Source organism: Clinocottus analis, unplaced genomic scaffold, assembly GCF_023055335.1.
Source record: "Clinocottus analis isolate CAN_PGR_092001 unplaced genomic scaffold, fCliAna1.0.p SCAF_21, whole genome shotgun sequence".
Taxonomy (NCBI): Eukaryota; Metazoa; Chordata; class Actinopteri; order Perciformes; family Cottidae; genus Clinocottus; species Clinocottus analis.
The window spans coordinates 4,648,034-4,667,499 of NW_027175943.1; positions in this window are offsets into that span (position 1 = coordinate 4,648,034).

Sequence of the window (19,466 nt, forward strand, 5' to 3'; positions counted from 1 at the left end):
CGGTTCGCTAATACAGAGGAGCTACACTCCTACTACACCCTTCAACAACTGGGATCTCGACCACCTTTTGACAAAGTTGCCCGCGAGCGAGACACTCAGCTCTCCAATTGCCGTGTCGGGAGATGTCGGTCGCTTTGGATGAAGGCCGCCTCAGCTAAATGTAACGGTACCGATGTCACAAAAAGACATGAACCACAAAAACCCACAGTGTTGAAGCTCCGCCCATTGTTTGCTTTTCCTTCTGCTTTCCATTAAAGCTCAGTGGGTTCCAATAAATCAGAGGTCTTACTCTGAAATAGCCCCTTTGAGGTTGAGGCCAATGATGTCCTGAGCCAGTCGGTAACATCGCGATTCTTTGACCTTCCTCTGCGGCGTCTGAACCATTCAGCCTCAGACACTCGGCTCGAGCATGGGGGCAGGTCGCCTCCACCTGTGGCGCCCTCTCTCGGGCTCACAGGAAGACGAGGCGACAGCCCGGCTGAGCTCGGGAGTGGAGCTCCGTCTTCCAACTGTAATAAGGCGGCGAGTCTCATGTTCGCTGGAGCAGGATGAAAATAGACACGTGCGAGACAGGTACACTTTAATCCCCCCCCCCCCTCTCTCTCTTTCTCCCTCTGCCACTGTCACGCGGCCGAACAATATCTCGGCGTCCAGGAGTACGGGAAGCCTCTCTCTGCTCCGCGAGAGGCAGAACTGGATCCCGGGCTTCTTTTGTGTTTTTCGCCGCAGTCATAAATTTTGCACGCGGGGCGCGCCGCTCACTGAGAAGCGCCTCGGCAGGCGGCGTGCCGAGCCAAGAGAGGGGCGGCTGGGGCCGCTATTAAATAGCACCACGGCGGTTCTTTAGGCCACTTGGAAGGGGGGGGGGGGGGGGGAGAAGGAGGCATTTGTGTGGGCGGCGAGGAGAGAGTGACCACGTGCAGTCTGTTCGGCGCAGCGGCGCTGGCGGTGCGAGCCGACGCCGTGTTTGGTATTCAAAGCAGCGGGCTTTGATGCATTGATCCGTGAAGGGACAGGCTGCACAGACAGAGTCGCACATGACTATAAATCCACAGCCGGCGAGCTATTAGGTGGCAAATAACACTGACCAAGAGGTGCATATGTCTACATACAAAGAGCCTCTGGAGAGGACGCCAGCGCTTGTATTCGAAGGCTTAAACATGGGCTCAAACACAGGCGCACACACACACACACACACACACACACATACATACACATACATACACACACACGCTGAAGCAAAAGGATCTGGGTGTCAGTTGTTTTAATAGAGGGCTCTCATTTGTGCTGCTGTAAAATGTAATACTTTGTTGTGTGCGAACGTGTTAAAGATTCATGAGAAAAACTGCCTCCAACTGACATCCCTCCCACACAATGTCTTCGTTTGCTCCTATCTCACACACCCTCGCCATTATCAAAGCTCTTCTTCCTTCCTTCCTTCCTTCCTTCCTTTTCCCTCCTTCTTCCTTCCTTCATTCCTTCCTCCTTCCTTTTCCCTCCTTCCTACCATCTTCTTCCTCCTTCTTCCCCTTTCTTCTTCCTCCTTCTTCTTCTTTCTTCCTCCTTCATTCTTTCTTCTTGTTCTTCCTCCTTCTTCCTTCCTTCCTTTTCCCTCCTTCCTACCTTCTTCTTTTTCCGCCTTCCTCCTTCTTCCTCCTTCTCCTTCTTTCGTCTTGTTCTTCCTTCTTCTTCCTTCCTTTTCCCTCCTTCTTTCTACCTTCTTCTTCTTCTTCTTCTTCCTCCTTCTTCTTCCTTCCTTCTTTCTTATTCTTCTTCATTTTTCTTCCTTCTTCTTCTTTCCTTCTTCCTCCTTTCTTTTTCTTCCATCTTCTTCCTTCATCCTCCTCCTTCTCCCTCCTCCTCCTCTCACACACACGTGCACACACACACACACGCGCGTGTGCTCCAGTCCACCTTCTTTTTCAAAATCAGAAGAAAGACGAGAGACGGAGAGGCGAGAAGAAGAAGAAGAAGAAGAAGAAGAAGAAGAAGAAGAAGAAGGTCATAATATTCTGTGTGATCCTGCCTTCGAATCCGCAGCCTCCCACGGGACCCTGGGAAATAGACGACGGCCCTTCCCTTTGCAGCGGTTTACACATGATCGAAGGCGATGTCAAACCCCGTCGGCTGGCGAGGGGAGAGTTCGGTGGTCCATGGATTAGTGTGCCAAGCCGGGCGTCTTAGTTTATGAGCGGCGAGGAAAAATGCCCCATTTTTAGGCAACAAATTACCTCCGGGCTCCGCTCTCCTCCCACCCATGCCGGTCTGGCTGGATTTATTGCACCCGGCTAGCACCTGACACCAAGAATTTACTGAAGGGGGGCTAAGTTTCTCTCTGTGGTTGAGTTGGAAAAAAAAAAAAGAAAGAAGGTTTGAGTACACAGTAGGAAGACAAGAGATGATGCACGCGCTTTCACACGTGTCGACGTAAGCGCGAAGGACGCGGCGGCGAGACGAAACACGCAGCGCGGCGCATCATTGAGACGCGGCGCAGGTTCAAAAGTTAGAGGTGCAGATGTAAAGTGCAGAAACGCGCAGACACACATGCAAAGCTGACGCACGGGAGGTACGTATCGAGACGCCATTTTGAAAACGTGGAGCCACTGCACATCACGTGGCACCGGCTCCCGGATTCAAATAGTTTCCTTCTCCATACGTTACTTTTTTGTCCACATAATAATTGCACGACTTTTCAAACCTGTTCATCCAGTTGGCAGACGGCTTTTTAAAGCGCCACGGGAAGGGGCGGGGAGGCCTTGTATACAAGAAACGCTCCAGGCAGCTTGCGACGACCCGACTAGCATTTTGTGCATCGCAGGACCGCTCAGGCGGGTTTGAAGTGGAGCACACGAAAGCTCTGAAAGGAGAGGTGATGATCCCACAGGTGTCTGCGCGCTATCTCCTCAGTTGTCAGCCGACAGGCTCTGCTACACCGGGTTTTGTCACGCACGCTGACCCTCTTTGTCTTCCCCCCCCCCCCCTTAAGCCTCGCGCTCGCCCCCCCCCCCCCCCCCGCCCGCTTCCCCTCGGACACTAAAAGAGGCGACCGCGCATCCCTCTTTCTGTCCGGCAGACAAAAGGGATGGAGCGTGTTTACATGTGCGGGAGCGGGCGATTGTCATTCTGTTCTTCCCCTCCGAGCGCGCTCGACGTTTCGAGCAACCGCACTCATCCGTGCGGAGGTTGCCGGGGAGGTGCCGCCGAACGGATGAAAGTGCTAATGAAAAAGCAGAAGAGGAGGAGAAGAGAGAAAGGGAGCGCGGCGCCGTCTTCATTGCTCCCAGTGTGTTTATCAAAACTCTTCGCTCACACTCGACGAACGCACAGGGAGCAGAGGAGGCTGTTTGACACAGCGGCAGCCCGTCTCTTTCTTTCAGCCCCCGAAACTATGCTACCTTCAATCAAACGGCACAAAAGCAGACAGTAAAAAGGATAAAGTCACAGATGGAAATCCATTCTCCATTCACGATGCGCCGCCTGTAGACAGGGGAGGCGCTTGACTTCAGTTCAAGGATTCTCTGTAGACGGCGTGTGAGTAGTTGCTCCATTTTCCCATCCATAATCCTCATCTTTCTATTAGGAGTCTAACAATTTATTAAGATTAGATGAAACTTTAATGATTCCTGTCGAGAAAATGGGTCGATGCGGCAGCGGAAGGAAAAAAAAAACCCCCGGATACAATAGAGCGACGAGTGAACACAGTGAATATTATACAAGAAAAGGAGTCTAGTGGAAGTAATCGAACGAGGAGAACAATCAACTTAAGGAACAATGCGTCATTGTCACGGGCGAGTGAAACGAGGGGCACAAGTCAGCTGGATGTTTCATTATGCGCACTGTTTTGTTTTTTTTTTATGAGAAAAATGCATAATTCTGACTCAAGAAAGGACGACGCACATTCTTGAAAATCGGTTTTCCAGAAGTATTATTTTGAATTTTTAGGTTTCACCGCCTCAGAAATCACTTTCCCGCTAGTTTAATACTTCAGATAATGCCCAAGTCGTGACTTTAAATTCAAAATGCTTTTGGATCGGCTGAAGAGAAACAACTTGTTTTACTCGTTCCCCAACAGGAGGTACTGTAGCCAGATTGTACGCTGCTTAAATATCGATTTATTTGTGACTACCGAACGCAGGAAATGGTGGACCTACTTGCAGAATATGTTGGATTTATTATTAGTCCACTAATCCAGTGGTTCTCAACCTTTATTCAGTGATGTACCCCCTGTGGAAAGCACAGTATTACACTAAAAAAAACAATGAAATACACAGCGCTGTGCCATCAGCGATATAGAATACATAGAACTTACACGTGTATCATTGAATATATACATTAAATAACCAATTTCAAAGGATTTTTTTCAATTGATGCTAATTATAAATATATGTTTTAACTCTCAAGTGCCTCCATTTTCAAACCACTGCACTAACCACGGTGCATGGAACTAATATTACACTAACAGCACTAATACCGGCCTAAGGAGGTGATCATGAAACAGTGAACGCGAAGAGATTTCCTTCGCAAACACCCGAAAGTAAATTGAAAGACGCGTGAAAGACGCGTGAAAGACACGGGGTCGACGTCACCCCATCGGATCCCTCTGCACCCATCCGTCCCTCCGGCAGCACCCCGGCACCCTTCAAAACCTCTCCGGCGCCCGCTCATCCCCGTCCACCGCGCCTCCGACAGACGTCGACCGCCCGCCTCCCCCGAGGGAGCCGCGCGGCCGCCCGAGCGCACTTAATCAATTCCACCTTCGATGGAGCACAATGCGGCCATTACGGGGCCCCCTCGCCGCCTCCGCCGCCATCGCCATCCGTCCCGCCGCTGCGGCAGCGGCAGCGGCAGCGGCAGCCGGCTGCGACGCACAGATGGGCCTCCGCTCTGCCATGAAATGAGCTCGGTTGTCGTGCACGTGCGCCGTACATCCCGTGGATGGATGTGCTTTCTCTTTTTTTGACGCCGCATCAGGTGAAGGTGATGACAGAAGGTAATATAGTCAGGCGGTGAGGTGGAAGGGGGAGGGAGGGGCGACGTTGCGAGCTGCCGCGATAAAAACGAGCGCGGCTCGGCATCCCAGTCCGTCAAAGCGAAGGTCGCCCCGCTGTCTGCTCGTGTCAATCACTTGCGACGCCACTAAAAGGATAACAGGGATGATATTGATGCGTCTGCACGCCGTCAGTCGAGAGGAATCAGGGCTTGTTTTCTTTCCCTTCGGCGGCGGGGAACCGCTTGATGCCATTTCATGCTGCTGCCGCCACCGCTTTTACATTCCCGCAGCTGGATCATCTATCACAGGACGTTTGCTTTTGTTCAAACGGCCCTTTTATTTCAATTTCGTCGTGGCCAAACTGACTGCTTTCATATCAGAGACTACACGTTGGACGACGATGTTATTTTCGGCTCGCTGACTGAAGAGGGGAGCTGAAAAGTGTTCCCGTCACCATGTACAGTATGACGATGATGATGATGATGAGTAGGAAGCTTCTTCTTCTTCTTCTTTTGCTGCTTGCTTTCAATCGTCTACAAAATATGGCACAGAAGTCTTCACTGAGATATTCAAACTAAACAATATAAAACTTGAATTTGTCTTTTTCGCTGCACACACAGCTCAAACATTCAAGGTAGCTCCTGCTAATTCGTAATCATATGGCATCGCTGTGGCTAAATAAAGCCGTGTGACGCCGTTACAGACAAATAAACAAGTGGAGAAACACGAGGCGCTTTCATAAAGGGAACCGCTGAATGGGAAAAGGATGCGAGGCATTTTTTGAAGGCCTTTACTGTCACGAGTTCACGACAGAAATTCAACAACATGGGCCGGTTTTGAAGGAACGTGACTCCGCTCCGGCGTCAAAACGCCAAATAATGTTTGGATTGCAACAGAAATATTAGAGAAATGCAACAACAAGTAAAAAAAAAAAGCAGCGCTGGTAAAGGCCACAAAAACACAGCATCGAAGGATCTTTCTATTTTATTGACATATTGCACACACACACACACACACACACACACCTCACTCATGACCACTTGTGCCACTGCTGACACACACATGCTCTGGGTGCACATTAACTCCCACAACCCCGGTGGAGTCTCCACCGCGAGCTGGCGGCACAATCGGTCTGAGAAGCGGGGAGTGCTGCTGTGCAGTTATTTTTCTGCCCAGAAACTGATCCATATAATTAGGGCGGAGGAAACGCAGCGGGGGAAAGAGCGGGGTGGTTCGACACGTCGGTGTTTACTCTGACCGGCCGCCGTCAGAGAGCGGGGGAACAGGGCGTGGTGTAAAATAGGCGCCGTGAAAATTAGCCGGCGGGTGGCAGTTTTTCGGGCGTCCGAGGAGAGAAAACCGATTTGTACAGAAAAGGTGAGAGAGAAGTGAAATCCATCTGAGCGGCAGACGGACATTGAAAGAAGTGTGTGCTTTGAAAAATACGCAGGAAGACGTTTATAAAACATTTGTGACTTTGTCGGTTAGAAAAAGATTCCCGCTCCACAGTCGTGCGTCTACGCAATCTTTAGCTCGTGCTAAGCTACCCAAAAAAAGGTTTGTCGCTGAAATTCCGGTCGATTATCGATGAGCGTCACAGAGCGTCACAGGACATCCTCCGCGAGTGGCGGCACGGTTCGACACGTGATCGCTCCACACCGACGAGGTCGCTGTTTTCTGTCAACAGAGTGGCAAGATGGCGGCTCCCATGGTTAGATACGTTACCAATCATGAAGAACAAAACACCCGAACATCCTCAAAACTGGGCCTAATGGATGCTGTGTCCATAGCCGCGTCCAAGCAGAACAAGCAGGCAAACATACAAAAATGTTATATTTAGTTGCAGGACCGTGGAGCGGGATGAAACGACAACAGGTTTGACCTCACGGCCGGTTTCATCTGATCCTGTGAACTCCAGCGACTAACGCATACAATTCTTGAAAAACACATTGATAATAAAATACAAACACGGGCGACTGCATCACTTCCTGGTATCTCACAGTTGAAACTCTTGCTCCACGCTTACACACTCGTGCTCTCATTTCGCCGCCACATTAAACATTCCAGTCACTGTTGCCGAGATTCAGCCGTTGTTAAATATAGCCGAGGCTTAACGCTCCCAGACATATGACTTTTAAGTGCTTCTGTTGACACAGAAGACATTACACGGGCTTACGCCGACATATTATCTGACCTAATTGTTCCTTTTGTATCCTGGCGCGCCCTCGGAGGGCCGTCTGCCGCTGCCGGTCTGACACCAGAGGAAGTGAGGAGGCTGCGGAGGGCTTTCCGAAGCGAGGTCTCCATCTCTGGAATCGACTCTCCGTCGCGCGATTAGGGGAAAGCAAATTCTTAAGGCTTAAAATCCAGACTTTACAATTTATCTGTTTTCACTTTCCAGCAGGGGAGGTTTTTTTTTTTTTTTTTTACAGTTTCTTCTCAGACAGCATTTATATAGAAACCTACTTTTGGGAGCCAAGTATAAGGGCGGCCTCATGGTAACTGCATCTCCACTGTGTGTGTCTGCGTGCCCGGGTGTGTGTGTGTGTCTGCTTATCTTTTCCAGGCCTAACACAACTGCACTGGCAGTGAATACAGATGCTCTAGATACTGTATCTCTACCTGAATCCAACACACTATCTCTTTGTCAGGACAAGTTTATCTTTGTTCAATACATGTTTTTTCATACATTACCCAAAGTGACATGTCCATTTTATGATTCATTTTGACTTTTTACCCCGTGGAAAAAAAGGTTATGTTACGATAACTCACTTATTTTCTATATTAGAACGTCTCGGAGCAACCACCGTCTCCTATGAATTACATTTATTTGAATGTTTTTGTGGGATATGTTCTCTTTTTTTGCAATTGTATCTCTAGTTCGGGAACTGCTCTGCTCTTGTGCACTGGACAAAAGTCAAAAATGTAGTATGTCGGGGTGGATGACCCTAGACCAGAGGTGCCCAAAAGGTCGATTGCACCCAGTGCAGGTAGATCGCATGGCAAAAAAAACTCGACAGAATGCAGCTCTCGGTGTACAAAAACAGGCTACTTAAATATTTGAATAAAGCCAGGAGGAAGACTGTGGTTTGGGACAAGCACTGAAAAAGTAAACACTCCCTTTCAATCTCATATCACTGTTTTTCCGTGAGCTGTCACCAGCACGGCAATCTTCCCCTCACCTTAGTCGAGTGCTATTTGTTTACTTTGCCGACACTTTCATTAAAAAACAACATGTTTCTTATCCGACGTGTATTTCCGAGCAGTAATTATTTATATTCTAGGAGTTTTCCCTTCGGCCGTGTCTCGTGGCCTCTCATTTCCATCCCAACCATCCTAACAAACATTGACTTCCTGGTGCCCTTTAACCCCCACCCCCTTTGTCACCTTGGCCACGCCCCTTCTCTTAAAGGGGCCTCGTATATTCAACCCTAGGTATGAGGGAGGTGGTTCCTGCAGACCGCTGTAAGCAGTTTTCATGGTGGGACTATTTCTTCAGGAGAAAGAAGTTCCGGTGAAAACGTGCGGATGTGGATTGTCCAGCGTAACGATGGCGCTGAATCAGGAAATGGGCTGGAGCCATTTTGAATGCCGAGCCACAAGCCTCTCCATCAATTCAAGAGACACGAGTGTCGCTCCTGCTGCTGTGCGACGACCTCAACTGATGAAACGACGCCGACGTTCGTGCGTTTGAGGCTGTTTGACCTCAGTGATCAGGTGTTTCATGCGGCGATGTAGCGGCTACAGGTGTCGCAGGTTTACGCATTCACCACCGAGGGTTTGACTTCACCCTGAACCGCTCTGAACGTCGTCAGATAACAACGAGCATCAAGCGGACGACAACTCTGTGCAGACAATGCGACGGGACACATGGCGGATGTGTTTGCGTTGCTTTTGTCGAGGGAAAATGCACCGTGGCTGCAACAGACACCCTTAGAAAGACGGTAAAGGAACGCACTGGAAAGATAATGTGAAAAGGTGAGTTCAGCAGAGTAAATGCACGCTGAGGCCGTCTTGTCACCGGAACGGAAAGCTCTCAGCACGACTTATTCTCCCGCGTGAAGGTCTACTTCTCCCCATTGTTGCTTCCAGACAGCTGTTTTTTTTTTTTGTTGTTTTTTTTTTCCTTCCCGTCCTCGCGCGGCGACAGCTCTTTCACAACAACTCCCCGAAAGAATGTAAACAGGGAGATAAGTGACAATTTCAACGGTTTTACTGCATAATTACTTTCAGTTCAGCACTCAAAGCCGCCGCCGCATCTTTGAGACTGCCATTTTATCTCTGGTTGCTTACATTTTGAAGTCCTGATGCGGTATCCGTATCACAACCGACACGTTTAGCTGCGCGCAGGCGGATAAACGCCTGCTTGGCTCAACTGTGATTTGTCAAAGCAATTTCCGTCGGTGGGATTTTTTGCTTCTGCTCTTAAACAAGCGGAAGCGCACGACGTCGAGACTCCCAAGTAGATCCCGTCAAAGTGCAATTGGGGAACGAAAAACATGCTATTCGGCGGGGGGAAAATGCACAATTGGAACACACAATTCATACCGTGGGATTCTTTTGTGTTGTGGCCTTATGAGAAAAGTTGTGTTGAAGATGTGATGAGGTGTAAGGAATATGGAGGGGAGGATTTGAGCGGTGACTGCCACTATTTTCATCCAGCCCTTGTGTGCTAAAGGTAAGTGTTAGAGATAAGTGGCTTAGCCTGATTACCGTTTAATAACTGGGAGGTGTCATAATTAAATTTCCATCAATCATCAAGCTACTTCCCCTCGAACGAATGTCTGGATCTTCTGAATCATTATGCAAATGAATAAGTAATATTCGCAGAATAAATTGGTCTATTAACCAGTGGTACATGCTGTATCTGGTGGAGCTCAGCGGCGCTGGGTTGTGTGTGTGTGTGTGTGTCAGCATGTGTGTATCATGTAATTGCAGCGGCTACACCTTAAGCCGTTTTCCCTTTCATCAGAAACAGGCCGACGCCGCCGCCGCGCTTTAGGCTCGTCGCGCCCGCGAGCTACGAATGTCAAACACGAGGGGGGGGGAAAAAAGAAACGGCGGGGGAAAAAAATAACCGTCGGAAACGTGGACATCTGCAACCTTTTCATTATGTAGAGAAAAAAAAAGAGAGAAATCAAAAGAAACAACTGAGCAAAAACACCCACAGTCATTACCGCTGCAAAGTTAAAACACAGTTATTAGCGCTGAGAAAACTTTTGACGCCGCTGACTGAGTTCTCCGGGAGCATGAAGGAAGGAAGAGAAGAGAGGGAACGAAAATAGGGCACGGAAAGGAAAAAAAAATATCAATATGAGATATGAACGATGGTGGGTTGCTCCCTCCCTTTAAAATGCTGGTGGCGGGAGCCACTCAATATTCATCGATTAGAGACGCTGCGTCGGCGGGAGAGAGCGCTGACGCGCAGTGAGAACGCTCCTCATCGAGTTCCTCTTGTTTTTCTAACCCCCCGAATTAGTTCTTTTGTCTACAAGGCAATTTATCTCGGAGATAAAACAGCCTGTGGTTAATCCAGAATCCCGGCGGCGCCTTTTGCCTTTGTTTTTCTGTTTTGATTTCGTCTCCGCTTTATGCGCAGGGTGTAAATTAAGGTAAACTTGCGAGTCGGCCTGACCCTGATTAGATCCACTCTTCAGCTGAGCGGCCTGGTGGAAAAAAAGAGAAAGTGTTGAAAGACAAAAGGAGGGAGGTGGATGTTTTAGCTGTTCCCGACATCCTCAATAACTTAGCCTCCGCGCTTGCTTTGGCAGGTGAAGGCGCCGCTACATCTCATGTGTGCGGCTCCTCTGTCACTTCCTCACTGCCTCCATTGTCTCTTCCCTCCACTTCCCCTCTTTAGGCCACTCAAATGCTAATATAAAGCAGCCGCATTCAAACCACTTCCACGTAGGAAAATCTACATAACACACGGCGCGGAGCCTGTGCGAGCGAGATGGCATCTAGCGCCGTCTTCCTTTGATTATCGCTGGATGTTAGCTCTCTGTCTGTGGCCACCAGCTAAGCTCCTCAGCTGCCTCCCCTTTAGCAATCTGCTCCTCTGCCGCATGAAAGCAACACAAACACACATAAAATACAAGTGCGAGAAGAAGAAAAGGAAGTGTGCGAGGCTATACGCGGCGCACAAAGACACACACACACACACACACACTGCGCTTAGCTAGCTGTCTGTCTGTCTTTCGCTTTCCTCGCTGTCTTATCAGTCGCGGCGTTTTCAAAGTGAGGAATCTCAGCTTTCACATGAAAGGAGGAACCTTTACACCTTCCACCTGCTTCCCTCCTCTCTCTCCCGCGCAGTCACTCGGCATTATCTCTGTCGATTGCGCTCGTGCCATCTGCTCGTTTAATTGATCAAAAAAGGCTCCGAATGTTCCTCGACGTTTGCTTGATTGAATTTGGGACAGCCGGAGCCTTCATATTTTTCACCCCCAGCTTCCTGCGCTCGAACACTTTCACGCGCTCCTCGTCTGTCTCCTCTTCACTCTCGTTCTGCCTTCTTTCATTGTCGCTCCCTTTTTTTTCCCGTTGTCGTTGATTATATCTCTTTCCGTTTTAACACCTACACACTTGGTAATATCTTAGATAGTATATCACACACGAGGGGAAGAAAAACAACATTTATGTGGGAAGGAAAAACTCTGAAAAAGGAGCGCTTGTTTTCTTTCTTTTTTTTTTGAAGTGTCCATCAAGGGTAGTGCCACATTACAGTGCCCTATGAAGCATGCGAAGGGAACCCCTCTGGCCATTCAAGATGTCAATAAATAGACGCTGAATCAAGGAAGAGCTGGGACACCCGTGTGCTCGTGTATTGGCATGTGCATTTGAGCATCCCCTGCTTCTTCTTTTTTTTTTTTTCCAGCATGTCATCGTGAATGTGCCCGTCATACTTTGTTAAACTGTTGTTTCCTGCGAGCTCGCCCTGCTGCGAGCATCCATGTGGCGCAGGGAGAGAGTAGGTGTCATTGTTTTTGGACTGTGCCGCCCTTTTGGTTGGCTACGTTTGTGGCGAGGCCGAAAAAAATCTTTTGATTTCATCCAGTAAAATTGGTCGGCTCAAGATCTCACATTTGAAGATATTAAAAAAAGATGAAAGCACAGAAATTTATTTGAGGACTTATTCACAGCTGTCGTTAATAATAAGCTCATCATTTATTCACGTTATCTACTTTACGCTTGCACGCCATGCAATTTCTGTTAAATGAATGTCTTTAATCAAATCAATGAATCAGGTGGACAAGTTGTCAAAGTCCACCCACGCATCCTCCAATAAACTACTTTCACCACCTCACATGATGCCTACAGGAATGATTTCAAGGTCTTTGACTCGGCGCCGTTGTTTACACATTTGAACAAGTGCTCCACATGAATATTACGGTAAATATTTTGGGACAACAGGCATCAATACAACAACCACCTGACACCTTTCGTGAATTATGAATTGGCAGTTGATATATAAAAAAACAGAAACGCCGATCAGAAACATAGAGACATGATCGTAAGCTCACGAGCCGATCCAGTGAAACTGCGTCCGGTGATGGGTTTGAGATTAAAAAACGATCCATTATAAAATCAAAACACTCATGGGATTCATTTCAGCTGCTTTAGCACCGCGCCTAAATATTCTGTTGAAACAATCAGACATTCAAACTACATCCTGCAGCACAATCCCGCTCACTCCACATATTATCTCCAATATCGGGGGGATCATTTGCCATCAGAGCGATCAATCAGACGGTGAGTGATTGATGGTGACGCTACCACGCGATTTATGATGTGCGATGAACATTTGAGTCAAACGAGCTGTTTTGTGTGTCCGGCGTTTTCAAAAACGCAGAGAAGGACATGCGTCAATAGGAGGGTTATTTCTTTGACAGCAGGCCGGTGTCACCTCATCAAATGCCGCCGCGTCGGCGTCCCTCAGGGTCTGATCCCGAGTCACCTGGCTTTTAATTAACTCCGATGCTAAACCCGTCCGTGTCTTCATTAGACAGTCAGGGCAACGGATGCAGCACAAAGAGCGAGATAGGCGGGAGGGGAGGCGGACGGGTCAAACAACCGCAGGACGCACGTCCAGGTGACCGCCGCGCCCCCGTGAGGAACTAAAAGCTGTGTTTGACTTCCTGCCACGGCAGTCAGTGGTCATAAGAGTCGTCAGTCGCGTGACTTTCACGCAAGCAAGTCAAGCTGATATCAGCTATCGCGGTCATTTCCAAAACCTAACTGTGGTTTTTGTGGCTGAGACCGATATCACCAACTTCCTGTGAAGATGGAAGTTCATTTTGCGAAGACGAGACGCGCGTCGCGTGGCCAAACTCACGCTGGAGCAAAGTGTCCTTGAAAATTGCTGAGTCTTTATTCAAACATAACTTTTTCTGACTCCATCTGTGTTTTTTCAAGTCATAGAATAAAGAAAATTGCAATCACTTTCAAGTAAACCAGATTGCTCCATCAGACAGAAACCAATACAAATGTTGCTTAAATTGCGTATTGTGGCTGCAACTAACAGTTGTTTTTTTTTTTGCGTTGAATATATTTTCAAGATAACAACAAAGTGCAACCTGTGCCAAACAAAACATTTCCCCCTGGCGCCCCACCTGTAATACCTCCGCACCCCACTAGAGGGGCGCGCCCCACAGTTTGAGAACCACTGCGCTGGAGGGTTACCCGAAAATGAAGGTTTTCACGCCCAGTCATGTGAGTTTGAAGTGTTTTTCGGCCCCATAATGAGCTGTTATTCCAACTTTGCAGCCCAGGAACAAGTCACCCGCCTCGCTGTCAGGATGCCAAACATTGGCCGCGTCTTTCCCGCAGGCTCTTGGACTCATAACGCGTAGATTTAAGGGACACCCGTGGTCGCCGCGGCCGGCAGCGCCGCGCCGCGCAGTCCATTCCACGTCGGACCGCCCTCGAGCAGCGACTTCGTCCGGTAAACGGCAGCGGCCGGATGCTCGGCTGCGTTGTAACGTACGGCCCCCGAGAGCGTAAAGAGAGCAATCGGCAAACAGTGATGTCGTTGTCGATGCGTTTTAATTGCAACATTTCACTGCGAGTTTCTGATCCGTCTCCAGCGTATAAGTTACACCTTTGTTTCCAAATCTTTTTACCTCATGGCCATAACAAGAAAGGAAACAATGACACGCACGATATTATAGGAGAGCTGACAGTAAAGAAAGGAAAGCTGGAACTTGTGGGCGTAATTCAAGATTTTAACGACACATTAGAGGCACAAACACACGCCGCCGTAAAGTTAGGAAACTACGTTGATTGTTTTAGAAAATCCAGATGAAGAAACGCAAAGCCTTCGCAGATTATCTAAAGGCAGTGTCAGTATTTCTGAGCCGTAAAACTTATCAAAGAGAAGACCAAGGAGATCCTGCTCGGTCCTTGTTGGCGGATCAGAATCAAAATTAGTCGACGACGCCTCTAACTTGCTCCTTCCTCCACCCTGCGCGTCTGACATCACAGGAATACCCGACGCACATTTAGATTGAGATGGTTGTTTCCTTTCGAGTCTTGCCGATAAAAGCGCCACGTTGCCGACAGAACAAAAGCAAAAATAACTGGCGTGCCAAAGAAAGGGGAAATGTATGCAGCCGGAGCGCCAATTTGCAGAGACGCTGAACGCACCGGTCCTCAGCGCTCATTTGCAGACGCGACATGTGAAGGCGTTTTGACAATGCAGCTGAAGAAAGAGGAGAAGGGGTCGGGGGGGGGAAAAAAAAAAATACGGCCTTATCTTCACGAACATGCCGACCTGGCTCGACTGTGATCGCGAGACACAAAACAACAACAAAAAAAAGATTGGCGACGGTGAAGAAAAATAGTCCTGAAATAAGCCTGCAGGTGTGCTGGCGATATTGATACAGCTACTGGGGGAGAGAGAGCAAACACACCGAAGGCTTAGAGGCAGAATGAGGGTCGTGCAGGAAGAAGAGGAAGAAAAAAAAGAGGAGGGAAGAGGCTAACTCTCGGAGATCAGTGAGAAGTGTGTGTTTGTGTATGTCTGTGCGCAGGAAAAGAAGACGAGACAGACAAAGAGGAGAGAAATGCAATCACCGAGCGTATGAGGTTTCTCCAGTCGGAGGATTTAGGTCATTTGAGAGAATACAGCTGAATCAGCAACGCTGCTGCCACCGCTGAACTTAATCTACTGAATAGTCCTGCAGGCGGGAGACTGAGCGAGGAGGAGGAGGAGGAGGAGAGGGGGGAAAAAAAGGAGGAAGGAGTGAGGATGTCAAATGGGAAGAGAGGGACGATGTAGAGGAAGGGAGAGGAGGAGATGAGACAAAAAGGAGAGGTAGAAGGGGAGAGGAAAGGGGGCGCAGCGATAGATACAGGCGAGATGGGAAGAGACAGAGGAGGCGAAAAGCAGTGGGTGAGAGATTCATCAGAGGAGACGGCAGGAGTGGGAGGGGAAGAGGAAGAGAGGGAGAGAGAGATGAAGGGAGGATGTATGAAAGACAAACAAGGGAGAGAGAGAAAGCTCACCCATTGTCTGCGGCGGCGGCGGCGGCGGCTCACTCGTGGATTGCCCCCCCCCCCCCTCCTCCTCTCTATCAGATTAATGAGGGAAGGGGTCTGCACCAGCCCTTCCTCCTCTCCTCCTCTGAGGGGCGCTGCGCTGCTTATCTGATTATCTTTTTCTGACTCATTCGCCACATCCCGACCAGCGGTTGGGCTTCGATTCAGCAAACGCAGACACAGTGTTTCTCAAAGTGTAAATCGAGCCCGAGTCACACGTGTGTGTGTGTGTGTGTGTGTGTGTGTTGCTCTCGAAGCTCCTGCCCCTGCAGCGCTGCCGGACCGAACTTAAAGCATCCGTGAAATGTGTTTTAAGGGGAAGACTGTTGACACAAACGCGGTCGACAAATCTTCCGAGGGACTTGAAACTGAACAGGCGAACGGGGGCTCCGTGAGCGGCGGCGTGTCATCTGGGATGGTGCATTGATGGCATCGACTTTCAAAGAAGTCCCTTCTCCGTCCGGGTTCACCTTTACGCCGAGCTGACACGAAGTCACGGAGGAGATCGCCTTCTCCCTCCGGGGGAGCGAGGGCTCAATGTTATTCCGGGAGCACATTTTCCTGGCGGGGCGGAAACGTTCGGGTTCCCTCAAACAGACACGCAGGAATCAGAAACACCGGACGAGGGAGCAACCAGTTGGACCGGGCACCCGGATATCACAGCGCAGAACGAGCACGACGCAGCATTACAGAATGAAATCCAGGAACATGAGCGCCGTTCCCTGTTGCATCACCTCCACTCAGACATTGCTCTTATAAATAGTCCCGAGTTGCGAGTTTGAGTCGAAGGTCTTCGTGGCGAGCAACCCGTTGCTGCACCTTGAGACACGTTTCAAACGTGTTGCCTGAAGCCATATTGTCCCAACGCAGGCGTGCATGGGTGGGGATGAACTCCACGTGCCACATGTAAACAGTAGCTTGGGCTTTCCCCCCCCCCCCCCCCCCCCCAAATGAGGGTAAAACCGGCTTCGAGTCGAAGCGCACATTTTGGAAATGTAGAAATCTCATTTCGAGGCAAAGAAATACTCGAATCGATGGTATTGATCAGCAACCGTCAACTCTCGGGGAGATATAACCCGGCGTGATGCGCGGCAGGGGAATTGAATTAATGGAAGCCCCCGTGTTGCACTTCGGTTCACGGAGCTGTCGGTGTGTGGACGCCATGCAGGCCGCCAGCTTTTGCTGAGTAAAAAAACACACACACACACACACACACACACACACACACACACACATACACATGTAAACCAGATTGAAAACGATAGTGCTGACTGGCTTATTGGCTCCGCACGCTCGCACCGATCACATGTGGAGGCTCCGGGGCGGAGTGACGACCAGCCGGGCTCATCGTGTGAACGAACATCGCCGGCTTTCGGGGAATCGCTAATGGGCGAGGCCGCCGCCGTACTGCCGAACGGGGACGGGACGTGACGACCGCACGACTCGCAGCCCGATCCAATCACGCCCGTCCATGTGATGAACAAAGCAACAACTTCACAAACAAGTATTATGTCCTGCCACAAATTGGATGGAGATTCGCCGTCGAGAAACACCAATATTCTCTCTCTCTTTCTCTCTCTCTCTCTCTCTTTCTCCCCCTCTCCCCCCATCGCCACTAGATGGCAGACGAGCGATGCGCCGCCACCGCGCTCGCACGCCCCTCTCTCCCCCCGGCTGAGCCTAATGGCATGTGGCGGCTGGTGCCTGTGAGTAATGCCGCAGGAAAATGCGTTCCATAACCTATTGTTCTTATTGGGAAAGAGGAGGAAGAGAGGAGAGGGACACAAACCAAACAAACACAGGCAGGGAGAAGAAAGAAAGAAGGGGAAAAAAAGAAAGGAGAAGACACAGAGAGGGGGAGAAAGCGAGTGACACCAGGCGAGCGCTTCGGGTGAGGTTTGCGCGGTCCAATCTTGTGACAGGAAGGTGGGGAGGGCTTACCGGGAGATACAGAGGCAGGAAATGGTCTGCCGATGTCGTCGCTGTATTTAACACTTGTGCAGACACACAGAGACACAAATAGAACACGTGGCTCGGCTCGGAGATGCAGGAAGCTCTCCCGATGCGGCACGAATGTGCTCCTCGCCTGTGCTTTAATGCACAAATGTAATTGCAGTACACAGCGGGGAAAAAGAAAGAACGAAAGTGATTGTAAAAAGCTGAGCGAGTGATCGCGGGCCCGCTCACATATCTGCATCTGCTTTACCGCTAATGAAATGGCTACGTTTGGCTCGATACGCAAATCAATGGCCAGGTTCGGGCTTTTTCTCCGTTCTGTAATGAGCACGGGCGACGCTGGAAAATGTTCCAAACGCCAGTTTTTCTTCGTTTATGTTCCTTTTTGGAATTTGAGGGAAACTTAAGATGCTGAGCGACACAAGGGGGCCTTCCCTAATCTGCCCCCCAAAAATAAAAAATAGAAGGGACGCTTTCCTGTGAAGCTAATGGGCTGCAATTAGCCTAGTTAATCACAAAGAGGCGCGGATATGTGAAACTAATATTGGAGACAAATAACCTCAAAAAAGTGCACATGGTCACCGGGCGATTGAATTCTGGAGTAAAGCTGCATTTGCGGTGATTAGAGTCCCGCTGGTGGATTATTTCCGCCGCACCGTATTGGACCGGGGGCTTCTTCCAGGAAGCCAGCGGATCAATGGAGGATGCGCCGAGCACACGTGACTGCAATCTCGCACGCGGCGGGACTCGGTGTGTTTCTGAGCGTGTGCGGTCCACAGTGTGAGGACGCAGCGTGGGATCCGCGCGCTGCCCACAAGAGCACAGCGTGAAAAAAAAAGACAGAAAAAGGAACGTAAAGACCATCATCATCGTCGTCGTCGTCGTCGTCGTCTGAAGTCCATACGAGCCCGTTGACGTCGACGGACAGACGCTGATGAATTCAAAGCAAATATTTTGAAGTCTTAACGCTGCTTTCATTGTCGCTTAATCCCTCTTTTGTTTTGTTTTATCTGTCACCTCTTGGATTATCTTCCATCACATGAAATATACAACAAAACCTGGAAAAAAGTACACGCGGCCGTCACCCTGATGCCCACCCCCACACACACACACACACATACAGTATAGCATGTCAACGCCGCCGTGACGCAGGAGAAGAAGGTCCTCATTTGTCCTTCCCACCTCTGTTTCTTACCTCCACATCCTCTTCCCTCCCTCCCCTCTTTACGCTCCATCTTTCTTTCCCTAATGTCGGATCAGATGAAAAGCAAAAACCCTTTCCTCTTGCACAAATAAAGAGGGCTGTTGGTATGACTCATGCGCGAGGCTTGACTTCTGGATCGTTATATCCTCCCGAGAAGCTTCTGAACACAGCTTGTGCAGCGGAGGAAAAGGCAGGACGCTGTACTTTGCCTCATCTCCCCACTGCTGGCTGTATAGGGGTTCCCCATTAAAGTGCTTGTGACCTTTTGGAAGAGAGGAGCAGGGGTTTGATTGGGCTTCTTCCTCTCTTTTTTTTCCCGCCGAAATGGGCCATGCAACAGGGCCGGACACAGCGAGGGCCGTCACACCCTGCATGCGAGGCAGCGGGCTGTGGAGCCCACACACTAGCAGAGCTGCAACGCTGGGGTTATTTATGTTTTAAAGCATTTTTTTGGACAGATGTATGATGAATAACACTTTCCTGGGTACACTTGCAAAGCTTACATTTGTCAGTAGGTCAGTGGGCGCAGTGAAAAAACATTTTCCAGCGTGATAAGATATCATCACCCGGGCCGATCCTCGATTAAGGAAAACCAAATGATGAATTTCTGCTAAAAAAGGGGCTGCGAGTCATAGTGTTTTGGTCACTTGGGAGCAGCAGAACAAGCTGTACGCCTCAACATTTACATATTACAATCTTCTTCTATCCTGTTTACACATCGGCCATTAATTTAGACTGTTTTGTGTCTGTTTTGGTCTCCACCAGCGACTGCAGAAA